Raw genomic sequence first — 22159 nt, 5'->3', positions numbered from 1 at the left:
AAAGTCCCAGTCTGTCCAACCTCTCCCTGTAAGTCAAACCATCAAGTCCCGGTAGCATCCTCGTAAATCTTTTCTGCACTCTTTCTAGTTTAATAATATCCTTTCTATAATAGGGTGACCAGAACTGTACACAGTACTCCAAGTGTGGCCTCACCAATGCCCTGTACAACTTCAACAAGACATCCCAACTCCTGCATTCAATGTTCTGACCAATGAAACCAAGCATGCTGAATGCCTTCTTCACCACCCTATCCACCTGTGACTCCACTTTCAAGGAGCTATGAATCTGTACTCCTAGATCTCTTTGTTCTATAACTCTCCCCAACGCCCTACCATTAACGGAGTAGGTCCTGGCCCGATTTGATCTACCAAAATGCATCACCTCACATTTATCTAAATTAAACTCCATCTGCCATTCATCGGCCCACTGGCCCAATTTATCAAGATCCCGTTGCAATCCTAGATAACCTTCTTCACTGTCCACAATGCCACCAATCTTGGTGTCATCTGCAAACTTACTAACCATGCCTCCTAAATTCTCATCCAAATCATTAATATAAATAACAAATAACAGCGGACCCAGCACCGATCCCTGAGGCACACCGCTGGACACAGGCATCCAGTTTGAAAAACAACCCTCGACAACCACCCTCTGTCTTCTGTCGTCAAGCCAATTTTGTATCCAATTGGCTACCTCACCTTGGATCCCATGAGATTTAACCTTATGTAACAACCTACCATGCGGTACCTTGTCAAATGCTTTGCTGAAGTCCATGTAGACCACGTCTACTGCACAGCCCTCATCTATCTTCTTGGTTACCCCTTCAAAAAACTCAATCAAATTCGTGAGACATGATTTTCCTCTCACAAAACCATGCTGACTGTTCCTAATTAGTCCCTGCCTCTCCAAATGCCTGTAGATTCTGTCCCTCAGAATACCCTCTAACAACTTACCCACTACAGATGTCAGGCTCACTGGTCTGTAGTTCCCAGGCTTTTCCCTGCCGCCCTTCTTAAACAAAGGCACAACATTTGCTACCCTCCAATCTTCAGGCACCTCACCTGTAGCGGTGGATGATTCAAATATCTCTGCTAGGGGACCCGCAATTTCCTCCCTAACCTCCCATAACGTCCTGGGATACATTTCATCAGGTCCCGGAGATTTATCTACCTTGATGCGCGTTAAGACTTCCAGCACCTCCCTCTCTGTAATACGTACACTCCTCAAGACATCACTATTTATTTCCCCAAGTTCCCTAACATCCATGCCTTTCTCAACCGTAAATACCGATGTGAAATATTCATTCAGGATCTCACCCATCTCTTGTGGTTCCGCACATAGATGACCTTGTTGATCCTTAAGAGGCCCTACTCTCTCCCTAGTTACCCTTTTGCCCTTTATGTATTTGTAGAAGCTCTTTGGATTCACCTTTGCCTGATCTGCCAAAGCAATCTCATATCCCCTTTTTGCCCTCCTGATTTCTCTCTTAACTCTACTCCGGCAATCTCTATACTCTTCAAGGGATCCACTTGATCCCAGCTGCCTATGCATGTCATATGCCTCCTTCTTCTTTTTGACTAGTGCCTCAATCTCCCGAGTCATCCAAGGTTCCCTACTTCTACCAGCCTTGCCCTTCACTTTATAAGGAATGTGCTTACCCTGAACCCTGGTTAACACACTTTTGAAAGCCTCCCACTTACCAGACGTCGCTTTGCCTGCCAACAGACTCTCCCAATCAACTTCTGAAAGTTCCTGTCTAATACCATCAAAATTGGCCTTTCCCCAATTTAGAATTTTAACTTTTGGGCCAGACCTATCCTTCTCCATAGCTATCTTAAAACTAATGGAATTATGATCACTGGTCCCAAAGTGATCCCTCACTAACACTTCTGTCACCTGCCCTTCCTTATTTCCCAAGAGGAGGTCAAGTTTTGCCCCCTCTCTAGTCGGGCCATCCACATACTGAATGAGAAATTCCTCCTGAATACACTCAACAAATTTCTCTCCATCCAAGCCCCTAATGCTATGGCTGTCCCAGTCAATGTTGGGAAAGTTAAAGTCTCCTACTATTACCACCCTATTTTTCTTGCAGCTGTCTGTAATCTCCTTACATATTTGCTCCTCAATTTCCCGTTGACTATTTGGGGGTCTGTAGTACAATCCTATCAAAGTGATCTCTCCCTTCTTATTTTTCAGTTCTACCCATATGGACTCAGTGGGCGAACCCTCGGATATATCCCCTCTCACTACTGCCGTGATGTTCTCCCTAATCAAGAACGCAACTCCCCCTCCTCTCTTACCTCCTGCTCTATCTTTCCTATAGCATCTGTACCCTGGAACATTGAGCTGCCAGTCCTGCCCCTCCCTTAGCCATGTTTCAGTAATAGCTATAACATCCCAGTCCCATGTACCCATCCATGCCCTGAGTTCATCTGCCTTGCCCATCAGACTTCTTGCATTGAAATAAATGCAGTTTAATCTAGACTTCCCTTGGTCTTTGCCCTGCTTTCTCAGACCATCTGTCCGGTCATGTTCTGTACACTCTCCCTTACTGCCTTTTGTTTCTGTCACCACTTTATTTCCCACTGACTTCCTGCATCGGTTCCCATCCCCCTGCCACATTAGTTTAAACCCTCCCCAACAGCACTGGCAAACACTCCCCCTAGGACATTGGTTCCAGTCCTGCCCAGATGCAGACCGTCCAATTTGTACTGGTCCCACCTCCCCCAGAACCGGTTCCAATGGCCCAGGAATTTGAATCCCTCCAGCTTGCACCATCTCTCAAGCCACGTATTCATCTTAGCTATCCTGTCATTCCTACTCTGACTAACCCGTGGCACTGGTAGCAATCCTGAGATTACTACCTTTGAGGTCCTACTCTTTAGTTTAACTCCTAACTCCCTAAATTCAGCTTGTAGGACCTCATCCTGTTTTTTACCTATATCGTTGGTGCCTATATGCACCACGACAACTGGCTGTTCACCCTCCCCCTCCAGAATGTCCTGCAGCCGCTCCGAGACATCCTTGACCCTTGCACCAGGGAGGCAACATACCATCCTGGAGTCTCGGTTGCGTCCGCAGAAACGCCTGTCTATTCCCCTTACAATCGAGTCCCCTATCACTATAGCTCTGCCACTCTTTTTCCTGCCCTCCTGTGCAGCAGAGCCAGCCACGGTGCCATGAACCTGGCCACTGCCACCTTCCCCTAGTGAGCCATCTCCGCCAACAGTATCCAAAACGGTATACCTGTTTTGGAGGGAGATGACCGCAGGGGACCCCTGCACTGCCTTCCTACTCTTCCTCTGTCTGTTGGTCACCCATTCACTATCTCCCTCAGTAATTTTTATCTGCGGTGTGACCAACTCACTGAACGTGCTATCCACGACTTTCTCAGCATCGCGGATGCTCCAAAGTGAGTCCATCCGCAGCTCCAGAGCCGTCAAGCGGTCAAACAATAGCTGCAGCTGGACACACTTCCCGCAGGTGAAGGAATCAGGGATACAGGAAGGAGCCCTGAATTCCTTCACCAACTCGGTCTATCCTTCGCCCACCGAGGTTAGACTGACAGGCTTGTTATTACTCGGTCTATCCTCTGCCCACCGAGGTTAGACTGACAGGCTTGTTATTACTCAGTCTATCCTTCACCCACCGATGTTAGACTGACAGGCTTGTTATTACTCGGTCTATCCCTCACCCACCGATGTTAGACTCACAGGCTTGTTATTACTCGGTCTATCCTCAGCCCACCGAGGTTAGACTGACAGGCTTGTTATTACTCGGTCTATCCGTCACCCACCGAGGTTAGACTGACAGGCTTGTTATTACTCGGTCTATCCTTCACCCACAGAGGTTAGACTGACAGGTTTGTTATTACTCGGTCTATCCCTCACCCACCGAGGTTAGACTGACAGGCTTGTTATTACTCGGTCTATCCTCAGCCCACCGAGGTTAGACTGACAGGCTTGTTATTACTCGGTCTATCCTTCACCCACCGAGGTTAGACTGACAGGCTTGTTATTACTCGGTCTATCCTTCACTCCCTTTTTCAACAACGGTACAACGTTAGCAGTCCTCCAATCCTCCGGCACTATGCCTGTATCCAGTGAAGTTTGGAATATGATTGTTAAAGCCTCTGCTATTTCCTCCCTGGCTTCTTTTAACAGCCTGGGATACATTTTATCCAGGCCTGGTGATTTATCCACTTTCAAAGATATTAATCCTCTTATTACTTCCTCTCTCACTATGTTTATCCCATCCAATACTTCACACTCCTCCTCCTTAACTTCAATTCCTGTATCATCCCTCTACTTTGTGAAGACAGATGCAAAGTATTCATTAAGAACCACACCCTCATCTTCCACCTCCACACTTAGTTTACCTTTTTGGTCTCCAATAAACCCTCCTCTTTCCTTAGTTATCCTCTTGTTCTTAATGTATTTATAAAACATCTTTGGGTTTTCTTTGATTTTACCTGCTAATAATTTTCATTCCCTCTCTTTGCTTTTCTAATTTCCTTTTTAACTTCACCCCTGCACTTTCTATACTCCTCAAAGCTTTTCATAGTATTGAGTTCCCGGTGTCTATCATCGGCTTTCTTTTTCTGCCTTATCTTACCCTGAATGCTTCTTGACATCCAGGGGGCTCTAGATTTGGCAGCCTCTCCCTTTTTCTTTGTGGGAACATGTTTTCCCTGAGCCCTTGAATCACCCCTTTGAATGTCTTCCACTGCTCTGACACTGATTTACCTTCAAGTCGCTGTTTCCGGTTTACTTCTGCTAAATCACTTCTCAGTTTAGTAAAATTGGCCTTTCCCTAATTAAAAACTTTAACTCCTGCTCCGTCTTTGTCCTTTTTCATAATACAGTTAGTTTTAGCACAGTTATGACCACTACCACCAAAACGCTCTCTCACTGCTACTTCTTCCACCTGCTCCTCTTCATTTCCTGGAATTAAATCCAGAATTGCCCCCCTCTCGTTGGGCTTGCTGCATAATGGCTAAAAAATTCTCCTGTATGCAATTTAAGAATTCTGCACGCTCTGTACCATTCACACTGTTTGTATCCCAGTTAATATTAGGGTCGTTGAAATCCCCTACTATTACTGCCGTATTGTTATCGCAATTTTTCCATTTGTTTTCCAATTTTGTTGGATTATTTACATTACGCATCAAACACACTGGGGAATCACTGAAGTGTAACTGTGTACAGAAACAAATAACAGTGAACTGCCTGATGCCCAGGAGATCAGAAATATTACTCGCCTTTCGTCTTGTTAACTAGCAAACCGTTTAGAATCCACCTACCCGTTTTAGTTCCATTTGGGGGATTAAACGGAGAAAGCGGGAGGGGAGGAGACAGTCTGAGTGACGGACAGAGCGGAGAGCGGCCTCTGATCTTCCAGCTCCACCTCCAGTCCTCTCCACCCGCCAATTTCAAACCGTTTATCGATAATAGAACCGAAACACAGCGCTCCGCACAAACCCCTTACACACTCGGGCTTCATATTCAAGGATTTCCAGAAAGGCGGAGCTTTCAAATAATCCGTGTTACAATGAACAGTCAGCAATATTCCGGCCTAAATACAATCCCTTCTATCACAAATCAACCCGCCTCCTTCCATTTCAGTCCCAGACTCGATTCTATCTGCCACACACCCCTCCCAGACCGGTTCAGCAGTTTACAAACACCTAATTCCAGCTGATATGGAGAATTTTACGTCTTGGGGTTTGAGTTGTGACGCGGGGTTTATCCGCCAGTGCTTCCGTTTCACAGAGATTCTCACCCTGAATCTGTGAAAAGAAAATGACCATGAACTGGAACTGGAGCCGAAAACATCTCCAGTTACAGTGAGGCCCGGCCTGGATATCTCATTCCCTCCGCTTTATTTCAGACAGTATCCCACCATCATGACCATCACGAGAGAGACGGACACGGTGAGAGAGACAGAGAGGGCGGAGAGACACAGTGACAGACAGACAGACAGACACAGTATCAGTTGCAAAATGACCTGCAAAGTTCCGTTTAATACAGAAACATCCAGTTGGAGAGAGAGAAGATGCAATCTCAACTCTCACTGATATTGTACCAGAGACAAACACACTCAGGGACAGTGCAGAGGGTGACAAAAACAATGGACCACATTTAACCCTCTCTTGCCTGTTGTACTATATTCGGGTTTGCTGTTCTGGCCCATTCGGTATCACACTCAGCGATCGAGAGTTTCACTCTGATTAAATTAATCTGGGACTGTTCTGTCAGATATTAATCCTACACGGTCCCAACAAACACACCGACTCCCACTTCCCTCCCACGTTTCTCCAGGATTAGTTTGAGTAATCCACACTCCAGTTTCGGAGTCACACGTTACTTTATCAGTGAAGGGACCAAGAATGAACAGAGTACATTGGCTCATTTCACAGCCGTCCACTTTATCTATGAAAGACTCTTTACCATCAAAACATACCGAGAGAAACAGCAGGGATGGAAACATCTGGTTTAATAGTTGGAGATTGTAAAGTCAGTCTGGATTCCAGCGTTAGGCACTGGTGGAATCCCATCTGTTTTCCATTCTGGTGCCTGTTCCTGCTCTGCCTGTAGACCCCATTCCCTCTGACCTTTCCACCAGACCCACTTCCTTTGCTCAGACTGAAAAATTCCAACTGGGGAAAGTTTCCATCGATTTTTGTATTCTGAATTAAACCTGATATCTGCGCATGCGTCCTTCAGCCCCGCCCCCAGAGCTGGTTGTTGGTGAGCAGAAGAGCGCATGCGCGCTCCCCTCCCCCTGCTCGGCCTGTGGGGCCATTCCCTCAGTGAGTGGAAGAAGATGGTTTAAAACAGGCGGGAATGGAGAGATCACGGCCCCGGGGTAAGGGAGCAAACAGCAGCCTCGTTACAGCAGCTCATCGCTCCGGGACCGTGTCCGCAGATGGGCTCAGAGATCGGCATTGAGACCGGGGTAAGTTCAGGGGGAGTCCGGGGGCTGTTTGTAAGAGGCGGAGTGGATCAGGAACTGGTCCCGGAACATGGAGTGAGGGGGGAAGGGAGAGACCATTCTCGGGCTGTGTGTGTACAGGGTGTGTCCAGGGGAAGGGAGACAGAATGGGAAGAACCTGCTATTTAAAATCATTGCTGCTTTCTCTCCCCAAACCAGTAGTGAATGTTCCTGGTTTAGTTCCAGTCTCACCCTGTTTGTTGTTATTGGACAGTGAACAGTGGAAACAGAGCCGGACAGTAAGGATGTGGGGAGTTATACAAAGATCATCTATTGCTGAGAAGTGTGAAGGACACATTTTAAACAGCGGCTGTTTGGTTTCGTTTGAACAGTTAGTCCCATGAGAGAGTGGATTAGAAACCTGACCCCTGCAAAGGTCCCCTCCCAATCGGATAGTCCCATTTATGGACCAGTGCAGGGGTTGTGTTGTGTTGTCTGGATGTCACTAAATTGTTGTAAAACAGCCCAACACACCTGGTGTGCAGAAGCTGAGTGCTGCAGCACTGCAGTGGAGTCAGACACTGACACATCTTGTACACTGGTTTTCATTTGTGGATATTAAAATGATGATTAATGGAGATATTAAACTGATCACTTTTGTATTTTCTACCTCACCTGTTCTTGAGTTACAAGAGATCTTTTCTCCCGACAGGCAAATCCTTGAATGACCCAGAATAAATGTGATGTTTCCTCCACCTGAGGCACAAGGAACAGTGCAGCCAGCTCCTCCTCATACACAGCAGGTACATTATCACCCACTGAGCACGGAGACACAGACAGGTCATCAGTTCCATAGTCTCAGACTGCAGAAGTAGTCAGTCCCACACTGATCCCAAGTTCCAGAGACACATTTTCAATCCAACAGTCAAACAGAGCAGGTGTGGCAGACACTGTTTCCAGTTCACCCTAACTCAGTACTGCTGACAGGTAGATACAAAACTCCCAGTCCAAAATCACACTTCCAGGTTGAAAGGCACTGTGTCAATCTCACAATAGGGCAACTTTAGCTCCGAATTAAATACCAGATAGAAATCACACATGGCACCCAATTGAAAGGTACAGAATTAATCCCAATAATGTACCCCAAGATTCAAATTGAATACTAGCCCAGAACTCCACACACGAGTTTAATACATGCAGTATCCATCTGAATAGCGTACCATGAGATACAAATTGCATACAAGTCCAAAACTCATGTACAGTATCAGATTGAGAAATGCTGAAAGATGGTGTAACCTGATACCAGTTCAGAACACGCTCATAGAATGAGGTTTAATGATACAGTATCAATTCTATTAGTGCAGACTGAGATACACATTACATAACAGACAAAAATCTCACACACCATGAGACTGATGATATTGTGTCAATTCCATTAGTGCAGACTGAGCTACACATTATTGGCCTATTCAAAAATGTCACCCTATCAGTAGGGAAGATACATTATCTTCAAAATTATATTCACAATGATACAGATTGAAGAGTAATCCAAAAAGCGCACACATTATCTGATTAAAACCTACATCCAATCCTAATTTATCCATATTTACCAATTAAATAATGAGAAAGACAATATAAACATTGTTATTAAAGCTACAGTTTCTATCACCATAACATAATCTGAGAGAATAATTACATACAGATACAGAATAAATCCTAAACTCAGATACCGTAATAGAGACTGACAGATACAGAATGAATCCCACATCCACATAAGTTATCGGAGATTGACACGACACAGAATCAATCCCAAACTCATGTCTGGTACCAGAGAGGATCGATATGGAATGAATCCCACACTGACATACAGTACCAGGGACTGACAGATATCGAGTTAATCCCACACTCAGGTAAGGTACCAGGGTCAGAAAGATACAGAATGAATCCCACACCACAATGTCTGAGATTGCATATGTGGTTAATCGCACGCTCTCGTAAAGTACCAGAGACTGACAGGCAAAGTATGAATCCCACAAAAACAGAGTACCAGAGACTGACAGATATAGAATTAATCCCATACTGACACTGTACCAGAGAGTGAATATACAGAATGAATACCATACAAACAGTATGAGAGAATTTTTTAAAAATTTGTTCATGGGATGTGGGCGTCGCTGGCGAGCCCGGCATTTATTGCCCATCCCTAATTGACCTTGAGAAGGTGGTGGTGAGCCGCCTTCTTGAACTGCTGAAGTCCGTGTGGTGAAGGTTCTCCCACAGTGCTGTTAAGAAGGGAGCTCCAGGATTTTGACCCAGTGACGATGAAGGAACAGCGATATATTTCCAAGTCGGGATGGTGTGTGACTTGGAGGGGGACATGCAGGTGGTGTTGTTCCGATGTGCCTGCTGCCCTTGTCCTTCCAGGTGGTAGAGGTCGCGGGTTTGGGAGGTGCTGTCGATGAAGCCTTGGCGAGTTGATGCAGTGTATCCTGTGTATGGTCCACACTGCAGCCACTGTGCACCGGTGGTGAAGGGAATGAATGTTTAGGGTGGTGGATGGGGTGCCAATCATCGGGCTGCTTTGTCCTGGATGGTGTCGAGCTTCTTGAGTGTTGTTGGAGCTGCACTCATCCAGGCAAGTGGAGAGTATTCCATCACACTCCTGACTTGTGGCTTGTAGATGGTGGAAAGGCTTTGCGGAGTCAGGAGGTGAATCACTCGCCGCAGAATACCCAGACTCTGACATACTCTTGTTGCCACAGTATTTATATGGCTGGTCCAGTTAAGTTTCTGGTCAATGGTGACCCCCCAGGATGTTGATGGTGGGGGACTCGGCGATGGTAATCCTGTTGTATGTCAAGGGGAGGTGGTTCGGCTCTCTCTTGTTGGAGATGGTCATTGCCTGGCACTTGTCTGGCATGAATGTTATTTGCCACCTATGAGCCCAAGCCTGGATGTTGTCCAGGTCTTGCTGCATGCGGGCTCAGACTGCTTCATTATTTGAGAGGTTGCGAATGGAACTGAATACTGTGCAGTCATCAGCGAACATCCCCATTTCTGACCTTATGATGGAGGGAAGGTCATTGATGAAGCAGCTGAAGATGGTTGGGCCTAGGACACTGCCCTGACGAACTCCTGCAGCAATGCCCTGGGGCTGAGATGATTGGCCTCCAACAACCACTACCGTCTTCCATTGTGCTAGGTATGACTCCAGCCACGGGAGATTTTTCCCCCTGATTCCCATTGACTTCAATTTTACTTGGGATCCTTGGTGCCACACACGGTCAAATGCTGCCTTGATGTCAAGGGCAGTCACTCTCACCTCACCTCTGGAATTCAGCTCTTTTGTCCATGTTTGGACCAAGGCTGTAATGAGGTCTGGAGCCGAGTGGTCCTGGTGGAACCCAAACTGAGCACCGGTGAGCAGGTGCCGCTAGATAGCACTGTCGACGACACCTTCCATCACTTTGCTGATGATTGAGAGTAGACTGATGGGGCGATAATTGGCCGGATTGGATTTGTCCTGCTTTTTGTGGACAGGACACACCTGGGCAATTTTCCACATTGTCGGGTAGATGCCAGTGTTGTAGCTGTACTGGAACAGCTTTGCTAGAGGCGCAGCTAGTTCTGGAACACAAGTCTTCAGCACTACAGCTGGGATGTTGTCGGGGCCCACAGCCTTTGCTGTATCCAGTGCACTCAGCCATTTCTTGATATCACGTGGAGAGAATTGAATTGGCTGAAGACTGGCTTCTGTGATGGTGGGGATATCGGGAGGAGGCTGAGATGGATCATCCACTCAGCAGTTCTGGCTGAAAATGGCTTCAGCCTTGTCTTTTGCACTCACGTGCTGGACTCCACCATCATTGAGGATGGGGATGTTTGCAGAGCCTTCTCCTCCCGTTAGTTGTTTAATTGTCCACCACCATTCACGACTGGATGTGGCAAGACTGCAGAGTTTTGATCTGATCCGTTGGTTGTGGAATCGTTTAGCTCTGTCTATCGCATGTTGCTTCCGCTGTTTAGCATGCATGTCGTCCTGAGTTGTAGCTTCACCAGGTTGGCACCTCATTTTTAGGTACGCCTGGTGCTGCTCCTGGCATGCTCTTCTACACTCCTCATTGAACCAGGGTTGATCCCCTTGCTTGTTGGTAATGCTAGAGTGAGGAATATACCGGGCCATGAGGTTACAGATTGTGCTGGAATACAATTCTGCTGCTGCTGATGGCCCACAGCGCCTCATGGATGCCCAGTTTTGAGCTGCCAAATTTGTTCTGAATCTATCCCATTTAGCACGGTGGTAGTGCCACACAACACGTTGGATGGTGTCCTCAGTGTGAAGACGGAACTTTGTCTCCATGAGGACTGTGCGGTTGTCACTCCTACCAATACTGTCATGGACAGATGCATTTGCGACAGGTAGATTGGTGAGAACGAGGTCAAGTAAGTTCTTCCCTCGTGTTGGTTCGCTCACCACATGCTGCAGCCCCAGTCTGGCGGCTATCTCCTTCGGGACTCGGCCAGCTCGGTCAGTAGCGGTGCTACCGAGCCACTCTTGGTGATGGACAATTAAGTCCCCCACCCAGAGTACATTCTGTGCCCTTGCTACCCTCAGTGCTTCCTCCAAGTGGTGTTCAACATGGAGGAGGACTGATTCATCAGCTGAGGGAGGGCGGTAGGTGGTAATCAGCAGGAGATTTCCTTGCCCATGTTTGACCTGATGCCATTAGATTTCATGGGGTCCAGAGTCAATGTTGAGGACTCCCAGGGCCACTCCCTCCTGACTGTATATCACTGTACCGCCACCTCTGGTGGGTCTGTCCTGCCGGTGGGACAGTACATATCCAGGGATGGTGATGGAAGAGTCTGGGACATTGGCTGAAAGGTATGATTCTGTGAGTATGGCTATGTCAGGCTGTTGCTTGACTAGTCTGTGGGACAGCTCTCCCAATTTTTGCACAAGTCCCCAGATGTTAGTGAGGAGGACCTTGCAGGGTCGACTGAGCTTGGTTTGCCGTTGTCGTGTCCGGTGCCTAGTGGTCCGATGCCGGGTGGTCCGTCCGGTTTTATTCTTTTATTCTTTTATTCTCCGACATTCCATCTTCCACATCACCGGCCCCACCCCCCAACTCATTCTGCACTGCCAACACTACTCTATCACATCACTCCTCACATCCACTCAAAGCTCATCCTCAACTTACCTGCACTTCCTCACCACTTACTCACCTCCCCATTACTCACCCCACCACTGCCACTCAACACAATCTTCATACAATATCATGGCTCTGTCTCTGATGCATCTCTTTCATGGTCAGCTGCACCCAAATCAATGCATTCGTCGGTTGGCCACGTCACCATCGCTCACTCACGTGTCTGTACTTTCTCCCCTTGCAGGAGTAGAGAGTCCAGAATGCACGGGAGAGGGTGAGGACTGGAGGGGGGCTGCAACAATTCATCATCCTCACAGACGCGGAGCAGGAGGCGCTGGAGCTGAGCTGCACCCTCGAGTGCCTGTCCGTCGGGAATGCCGAGACTGGCACCCGATAAACGTCTGGTGACAGAACTTTAACATTCAGCACACACAATATTAATTGATGTTTACAGGCCTTGTCATCTTCAGCACCTCACCATCTGTGATTATGCTTAATATTGCCTTCTGTTCTCTTACAGGGCCTTCAGTGACCGCTGTGACGGCAGAGGGCGATTCCTACGAGGACCTGCTGGCCTCTGAGGACACAGCGTCACATCTGAGTGAGCCATCCACCAGCGCAGATACCCACCTCGGTGGGTCCTAGTCCGCAGCTAGTTGGGGTCGCACATGGTGAGTCCCCACACGCATGTGAGCACGAGCAGACACTGGTGGCAGGGACAGCTGTGGAGAGTCCGTGTCGGTGGGAGCACTCCTCTCCAGGCTCTGCTCAGCTGGACACAGATGCTGAACCCTGGGGAACATCCTTTAAAAGGAGAATGATCGAGGGGCAGCAGCACATTTGTGAGGTGCTGGAACAGGTGCCACGCACACTCTCCACAATCACGCAGAGGATGGAGGAGTCCAACTCCTGCATGAGTGGAATGGTGGCACAGGTACGGGAGGGAATCTCTGAGATACTGTCACAGGTACGGGAGGGAATCTCTGAGATAGTGTCACAGGGATGGGAGGGAATCTCTGAGATACTGTCACAGGGACGTAAGGACATCTCTGACATACTGTTGTGGGTAAGTGTGGGTATGTCTGCGATGGAGGGAAGGCTAGCTTTCATTGAGCTTCAAGCATGGCTCAGAAATCAGTCCATTCGGGCCATAACAAAGGTCATTCAGATTCTGGGTGAACAACTTTCTGCCGCCTTAAACAGGCTGATAGATACACTAGCACTGGCCTTACAAGGCTTCATACATGTCCACCAAACTCTTGTGCAGCAGTGTGGTAGGAGTGGTGTGGGCCTGGCCCAGGAGAGGGATGATGGCGAAAGGGGACATGGAAGTGGGGACGCCACTCAAAGCGCTCCCACGTCTCACCCGTTGCCCCCCTCTCAACCAGTCACCACAATGCTGCCTCCTCTCCAGGTGGCCGAGTCTGCCCCTGCAAAGGTGGAGGTGGAGCAGTCTTTGGAGGGGCCCTCACAGGCACCAAATCCCAGAGGGCGTAGGCCCAAAGCATCTAATCGGTCAGGGCATGAACAAGAGCAACCTGCCACTACCTCTACTGCAGCCACAGGGAATGAACCACATACAAGTAGTCAGAAGCGAAACGCGAAGGTTTTGTGAGCATGAAGGGAATGCACAAGAGTGTTTGACATTTGGTCATGTTTTTGTTTATTTTTGTTTTTTGTTAAACTCACATTAAATATTATTATTGTCACAACTACTGCCACGTCTTGGTCATTCTTGATTGGCTCCTGTAATAAGGCCCTTTCATGAGCTTCACCATGACCGCCCACACTTGATGCCACCCATTGGGTCACTCTACAGTGAGTGTATGTGTAGTTACAGGACTGTTTTGTGCAGGGAGTAGGAGCTGGTGTGGGCGCTGCTCTATGCAGGTGGTGTGAGGACTGGACACTTCACACTGTCTGATGTTAGGAGAACCGTTCACATATCAGTAACTCCCTGGCCTCACGAGCAGCCAGGTGAGCTGCTGCTCTGCCAATGGGTTGCTCCTGCTCCTCCTCCGCCTCCTCCTCTTCACTGTGGGTGGCAGATGTGGATGGGGCCTCCTCAAGTGGCACCCCTCTCTGTTGTGCCATGTTGTGCAAGGCACAACAGATGACTATAATGCATCCCACTCTGTCTGTTGCTTATTGAAGCTGACAAGTCCCCAGGTCCTTGCGGACTTCATCCTCGGGTCTTAAAAGAAGTGGCTGCAGAGATAGTAGATGGATTGGTATTAATTTTCCAAAATTCCCTAGGTTCTGGAAAGCTCCCATCAGATTGGAAAATAGCAAATGTAACTCCTCTTTCAAGAAAGGAGGGAGACAGAAAGCAGGAAACTACAGGCCAGTTAGCTTAGCATCTGTCATAGGCAAAATGCTAGAATCTATTAGTAAGGAGGTTATAGCAGGGCACTTAGAAAATCTCAATGCAATCAGGCAGAGTCAACACGGCTTTGTGAAAGGGAAATTGTGTTTGACTAATTTATTAGAGTTCTTTGAGGAAGTAACACGCAACGTAGATAAAGGGGATCCTGTGGATGTGGTGTACTTGGATTTCCAGAAGGCTTTTGACAAGGTGTCACATCAAAGGATACTTCACAAAATAAGAGCTCATGGTGTGTTGGTAACATATCAGCATGGATAAAGAATTGGTTAGCTAACAGGAAACAGAGGAGGCATAAATGGGTCATTTTCAGGTTGGCAAGATGTAACGAGTGGAGTGCCACAGGGATCAGTGCTTGGGCCTCAAATATTTACAATCTATATCAATGACTTGGATGAAGGGACCGAATGTATGGTTGCTAAATTTGCTGATGACACAAAGGTAGGTAGGAAAGTAAGTTGTGAAGAGGACATAAGGAATCTGCAAAGGGATATAGATCGGATAAGTGAGTGGGCAAAAATTTGGCAGATGGAGTATAATGTGGGAAAATGTGAACTTGTCCACTTTGTCAGGAGGAATAGAAAAGCAGTATATTATTTAAATGGAGAGAGATTGCAGAACTCTGAGGTACAGACGATCTGGGTGTCCGAGTACATGAATCACAAAAAGTTAGTATGCAGGTACAGCAAGTGATTAGGAAGGCAAATGGAATGTTGTCATTTATTGCAAGGGGAATGGAATATAAAAGTAGAGATGTTTTGCTACAGTTGCACAGGGCATTGGGGAGACCACATCTAGAATACTGTGTGCAGATTTGGTCTCCTTATTTAAGAAAGGACATAATTGCTTTGGAGGTAGTTCAGAGAAGGTTCACTCGACTGATTCCTGGGATGAGGGGGTTATCTTATGAGGAAAGGTTGGACAAGTTGGGCCTGTATACACTGGAGTTTAGAAGAATGAGAGGTGATTTTATTGAAACATATAAGATCCTGAGGGGACCAGAAGGGGTAGATACTGAGAGGATGTTTCCCCTTGTGGGAGAGACTAGAACTAGGGACCACAGATTAAAAATAATGGGTCTCCCATTTAAGACGGAGATGAGAATTTTTTTCTCTCAGAGGTTCATGAGTCTGTAGAACTCCCTTCCCCAGAGAGTGGTGGAGGCAGGGTCATTGAATATTTTTAAGGCTGAGTTAGATAGATTCCTGATTAACAAGGGAGTCATAGGTTATAGTAGGTAGATGGGAAAGTAGGGTTGAGGTCACAATCAGATCAGCCATGATCTTATCAAATGGCAGGGCAGGTTCGAGGGGCCGAATGGCCTGCTCCTGCTCTTAATTCGTATGTTCGTATGCTCCCCAGAATTATCAAGGCACCTGAAGCGCATCTTGAGCAGCCCTATAACGTGCTCAATTGTAGGCCTGATAGTGATGTGGTTGTTGTTATCTCGACGCTGTTGCTCGGTGTTGGGGTTCCTCAGAGGTGTCATGAGCCATGTGTGTACGGGGTATCCCTTGTCCCCGAGGATCCAGCTCTTGTGGGTGTTCAGTGTGTGGAAGGGGGTGGGATGTTGGACTCCCGGAGGATGAAGGAATCATGGCAGCTGCCAGGGTATCTGGCGCACACGTGAAGGAATCTCTTGTGGTGGTCACAGATGAGCTGAGTGATGATGGAGTGATAGCCCTTCCTGTTGATGAACAGTCCTGGCTCGTGTGGAGGTGCTCGTATTGCTATATGTGTGCAATCGATTACACACTGCACCTGTGGGAAGCCAGACACAGCGTGGAATCCCACTGCCCTCTCTGTCTGGCTGAGGTTGTCCATGGGGAAGTTGACGTAGTGCGAGGCCTTGCGAAACAAGCCATTGGTGACCTGCCTTATGCACTTGTGTGCAGGCGACTGAGACACCCCGACAATGTCCCCAGCGGCACCCAGGAATGATCCGGAGGCGAAGAAATTGAGGACAATGATGAATTCGACAGTGACAGGTAAGGAGATGCTGCTAGACCCAGCCGGTAACAGTTCGACATGAAGGAGGCTGCAGATGTCTGCGACTACCTTGCGACTGTCTCTAAGCCTCCGTATGCACTGCCGTTCAGAGAGGTCCAGGAAGCTGAGCCTCGGTCTGTAGACCCTGTGGCTAGGGTAATGCCTCCTGTGACGTCACTCTCTCTGTTGTTGCCCTCTGTGCTCTTGTGCAGGTGCCTGTGGTGCAGCACTGTGTTGTGGAGCTCCACGTGGCGGAGGTGGGCACCGTGCCTGGGAAGGCTGGTGATGTTGCTCGTCCTCAGATGTAGTGGTGAATGCAGCCATGGCGCCCCCCCATCCTGATGGTATGAGTTTGAGGGGGTCCGCAAAGTCGTTAAATATGTTTGAACAGCAGAGTTTTGAGTGGAAAGTGAGAATTTTGAGTGAAATCAGAAAGGTCTTGCAGCTAAAACTTTGTCTGAAGAGACAGAGTGCCCTGCTGCAATAAATGAGGTTTTCTCCCCATCTGTCAAATAAACATTTGCATCTCCCACTGGCTGCTGGCTGAAACACGTCTGCTCCAACAGGGAGTGTTTTCCACAGCACTGGAAACACGCTGAGGATCCTTCAAAATCGCACCCCTGCCAAATGGTCGAGTCAATCAAGTAGGTCAACTGTTGGACAAACGATGCAAATTATCATCCCGCGGGCTTTAATTGCCGGTGGGACTTCTGCATTCGGGAGGCGCGCACACCTGGACGCTCCATGGGGAACCCGGAAGTTGGTGGGTTGGATCTGGGCTCTGAACCCGCTTGGGATTTCAGCGATTTTTGGAGCCCCCCCCAGCCCTCAACGCACCTGCTCCTTCACCCGAAAATCGAGCCCACGATATCAATTCCATTAGTGCAGGCTGAGCTACACATTATATATCACTACAAAAATATCACCATATCAGTTTGAAAAATACAGTGTAATTCACAATTGTGTTCACAGATAGAGAATTAATAGTAGTCCAAAAAGCACACACATTATCTGATTAAAACCTAAAGCGTTAAATTTTATAGTATATCCATAGCAACCAATTAAATACTGTGCGAAAAACAATTTATACATTATGATATTAATGCTACAGTTTTGAATGCCATACTGTAAATGGAAATACAAATTACATAATGATACAGAATGAATCTCACTCACACACAGTACCAGAGACTGTGAGAAACACAATGAATCTCAGACTCAGATACAGTGACAGAGACTGACAGATACAGAATGAATCCCTCACTCACACGTTGTTCCAGAGTCTGACAGATACAAGATGAATGCCTCATTCATTTACAGTATAAGAGACTGAGAGACACAGAATAAATACCTTACTCACATCGAGTTAGAGAAACTGACCGATACAGATTGAATCCCACACTCACACACAGTACCAGACTGTCAGATACAAAATCAATCCCTCACACACAGTACCAGAGACTGACAGAAACAGATTGCATCTCACACACAGACTGAACGAATGTTGCTCACACAGACAATCTGTATTAATATTATTCAATATTGATTGAAATTATAATCTCTGAATCAGTCCGATTTTGTTGTACTAAATTGTGTAACAAGAGAGACAGAGAGGAAAATACTGTAAAATAGTGAGAGGAATTTAATGCAACTTGACAGCCGTTGTTTGGTCTAATGAAATGTACTCAAAGCTCGTCTCCATTCCCACTATTTCTGGATCCCACCGTCCAATATAATATGAACATTATTGTCCGCTGTGACCCTCTGTGATCGGTAAACTTCAATGGACCGGAATGTGGTGACATCTGCTGGCAGGAAGCGAGAACTGGAACAGAGCGGAACAAATTCACATTCTGTGTCAGGGTGACAGAAACAGGACAGTGAGCAATGTGAGGAAATAGTTTGTCTGTAAGTTCCACTCTCGTATTGTTTCACATTTTGAGAATTGAAAATAAAAATAATCGGTTTATAATAACGTTGATTTTTAAACGTTCGATTGTTGTAAATATTCCCCCCGATATTTCACTGTACATTGAGCAGTATTTCTGCCTGATTTCTCAGGACACTATTTACATTACTTCAAATAAACCAAACAAAAATACGGATAAATACTGAGCACAATGCTGAAAGTTTCACAGGATCAGCCGAAAGGGAAATGGATGGAATACAGAAGGAATAAAGCAAAAATAAAACCCGGAAATGCTGGAAAGACTCAGCAGGTCCGGCAGCATCTGTGGAGAAGGGAAGCTCGGTTTAACGGTTCAAGTCAATGACCCTTCTGTAGGCCTGAAAGGTTAATCCGACCTCCCTCTCTCCACAGATGCTGCCCGACCTGTTGAGACTTTCCAGCATTTTCTGTTTCTCTCTCCGATTTCCAGCATCTACAGAATTTTCCTCTTTGAAACAATAAATTAATTCACGGAAGGGAATTGAAATTTGAATAAGGAACCGGAAGCAGTGGAGGGAAAAGCTTCAGAAAGTTCATGAATTTCACTGAATTAAAGACTGATACAGGATAGAGAAAGCCATTCGGCCCTCCTGTCTGTGCCGGCTCTTTGAAAGAGCTATCCAATTAGTCCCACTCCCCTTTTCTTTCCCCATAGTCCTGCAATTTTTCCCCTTCGAGTATTTATCCAATTCCCTTTTGAAAGTTATTATTGAAACATAAGAACATATGAAATAGGAGCAGGAGTAGGCCAATCGGCCCCTCGAGCCTGCTCCGCCATTCAATAAGATCATGGCTGATCTGATCCCAACCACAAATCTAAAGAACACAAGAAGTAGGAGCAGGACCCGGCCACTCAGCCCCTGGGCCCTCTCCGCCACCCACAGGGCCTTGACCGATCCGAACTCAGCTTCATGTCCAATTACCTGCCCACTCCCCATAACCCCTAATTCCCTTTACTTCTAGGAAACTGTCTATTTCTGTTTTAAATTTATCTAATGATGTAGCTTCCACAGCTTCCTGGGGCAGCAAATTCCACAGACCTACTACCCTCTGAGTGAAGAAGTTTCTCCTCATCTCAGTTTTGAAAGAGCAGCCCCTTATTCTAAGATTATGCCCCCTTGTTCTAGTTTCACCCATCTTTGGGAACATCCTTACCGCATCCACCCGATCAAGCCCCTTCACAATCTTATATGTTTCAATAAGATCACCTCTTGAATCTGCTTCCACCACCATTCCAGATCATAGCAACTCGTTGGGTAAAAAAGTTCTCCTCATCTCACCTCTGATTCTTTTGCCAATTATTTTAAATTTGTGTCCTTTGGTTACTGGACCTTCTGCTTCTGGAAACAGTTTCTCCTTATTTACTGTAACAAAACCTTTCCTGATTTTGAACATCTCTATTAAATCTTCCCATATCCTTCTCTGCTCTAAGGAGAACCATCCCAGCTTCTCCGGTCTCTCCACCTAACTGAAGTTCCACATCCTTGGTTCCATTCTAGTAAACCCCCTCTGCACCCTCTCTAAGGCCTTGATATTCTTCCTAAACTGTGGTGCCCAGAATTGGACACAATACTCCAGCTGGGGCCTAACTAGTTATTTTTAAAGGTTTAGCATAACCTTCTTGCTAACTAATCCACTCTATACCTCTGTTTATAAAGCCAAGAATCCCGTCTGCTTTTTTAACAGCCTGATCCACTTGTCTTGTCACCTTCAAACATTTGACTCTGTAAACCCCCAGGTCTCTCTGTTCCTGCACTCGCGTTAAAATTGTACTAATTCTGTCCGGATCTACGGTGCAGTTCAGGGCAAATAATAATTATCATAAAAAGGAACAAAATCAGAGTTAACTCACCGTTATAGGGAAAACAAATTAATGTTGAATGTATTTTTATGTAACTGATTTCCCTTTTTGATTTGGAATCAAAATACCCCTGACCATCAAATTCAGTTTTCAATCCTGGGGATTCTGAAGTAAATAGATTAGAATTAAAAGCACCAAACTGCAATCGCCGGGAATCAAAGTCAGCTATTCTCACTAATTTACCACCATTGCTCATTACAGGAGAGAAATGGAGCGTTTCTCTGGATTTGGAGACTGACCCGCTTTAATCATCCGCAATAAAACCGTTCCCGAATATCAACCCCTGAACAGACACAGCAGGCTGTTGGATTTTGTCCTTTATTTGAACTGGTCTCTGACGGAATTTTTCTCAAGTCTTGCCACATAACCGAAGTCACTCATCTCTGGTACCATTCTAGTAGATCTCCTCTACAATCTCTCCAAGGCCTTCTTAAAGTGTGGTGCCCGAATGGGACACAATACTCCAGTTTGGGCCTAATTTATAAAGATTGAGCAGAACTTCCTTGCTTTTGTACTCTATGCCTCTATTTATAAAGCCAATGATCTGGTAAGCTTTTTAACAGCGTTATCAAATTGTCCTGTCACAATTGTATATGTGAACCCCCCAATCTCTCTGTTCCTGCACCATCGTTAAAATTGTACCATTTAGTTTATATTGCCTCCCCTCGTTCTTCCTTCCATATTACATTACTTTACACTTTTTTGCATTAAATTTAACCTGCCATGTGTCTCCCCATCTCACCAGTCGGTCTATGTCGTGCTGAAATCTGCTACCAATGTCCTCACTGTTTAATTCATTTCCAAGCTTTGTTCACTTTGCAAGCTTTGAAATTATGCCTAGTATACCCAAGTCCTGTTCATTAATATATATTAACAAGAGCAGTGGTCTTACTACCAACCCTTGGGGGACACCACTGCACACTTCCCTCAGTCTGAAAAACAACTTTTCACCACTGCTCTCTGCTCTGTCCCTGAGCCAATCTCGTATCCTCGCTGCCACTGCCCTTTAATCTTCAATTTTGCGAACCAGTGGCTCTTTATCAAACGCCTTTTGAAAATACATATAGGTAACATTAACTGCACTACCTTCATCAACTTTTTCCGTTATTTCATCCAAGAACTCAATTAAGTTAGAAGGAGGTTTCTGAGCTTCAGTGGGCCACACTCCCATTTCTGGTTTATAATTCAGTGGCGGCTCTGAGCTTTTGAAGCCGCCAGACTGAAGATTATGAACTAACAATGTGTTCAAAGGCCGAGTACGGGATTGGTTATGGGATTGGACAAGAATCCTAGGGTTCAAATCCCATCATTCACCAAATCTGGCAATGATAATGATAGTTAATGATAGCATAATGATAATATACATTTAAATAAGGAGCAGAGGGAAAAGCTTCAGAAAATCAATGGCTTTCACTGAATCCGGGTAATTCTGTCCCGGATCCACGATACAGATCAGAGTAAATAATAATTATCAATAGAAAGGGGCAAAATCAAAGCTCGGGGTAATCCCATGTGTGTGGGAATCCCCTGAGAAGAAGGGCCCTTCTCACCGCCAGACAGGTGACATTTCCCGGTGGATCTTTACACAGTGAGCGGCTCTTTCAATATAAACTGGGGCTGGAGAGAGGCTTTGGGAAATGAACTTCCGGATTACAGGGAGGGGGCAGGTGATTGGTGGCAGACACTAAATCTGATTGGATATTTAAAGTGACCAATCAGAAAGTTAGAGTTCACCCATCCCTCATTAGCATGGGGCGATGACGTCAGCCTATTTAATCCGAGCTCGGAGCGGATTTGGTTCATTTCTGGATCTGAAATTGAGTTTGGAAAATGCCTGAGGACAAGAAAGCAGCTGCCAAGAAGGGCGCCAAGAAAACCCTGAATAAAGCACCAG

The 22159-nt window shown here is 46.4% G+C and overlaps 1 long non-coding RNA gene across 3 annotated transcripts; it reads left to right on the top strand.

Moving 5' to 3' along the window:
- The first annotated feature begins 6738 nt into the window (after positions 1–6738).
- On the top strand, positions 6739–20918 carry LOC137320281 (uncharacterized). 3 transcript variants are annotated; one of them, XR_010962435.1, is made up of 5 exons: positions 6739–6958; positions 7647–7737; positions 12605–12755; positions 16363–16455; positions 20467–20918. It is a non-coding gene; the product is annotated as an uncharacterized lncRNA (long non-coding RNA). The 3 variants fall into 3 exon arrangements; XR_010962436.1 differs by lacking the exon at positions 20467–20918 and adding an exon at positions 18777–18948; XR_010962437.1 differs by lacking the exon at positions 12605–12755.
- The last annotated feature ends 1241 nt before the right edge of the window (positions 20919–22159 follow it).

The sequence above is a fragment of the Heptranchias perlo genome, chromosome 3, assembly GCF_035084215.1.
Source record: "Heptranchias perlo isolate sHepPer1 chromosome 3, sHepPer1.hap1, whole genome shotgun sequence".
Taxonomy (NCBI): Eukaryota; Metazoa; Chordata; class Chondrichthyes; order Hexanchiformes; family Hexanchidae; genus Heptranchias; species Heptranchias perlo.
This window is presented reverse-complemented; position numbering and strand designations above follow the sequence as displayed.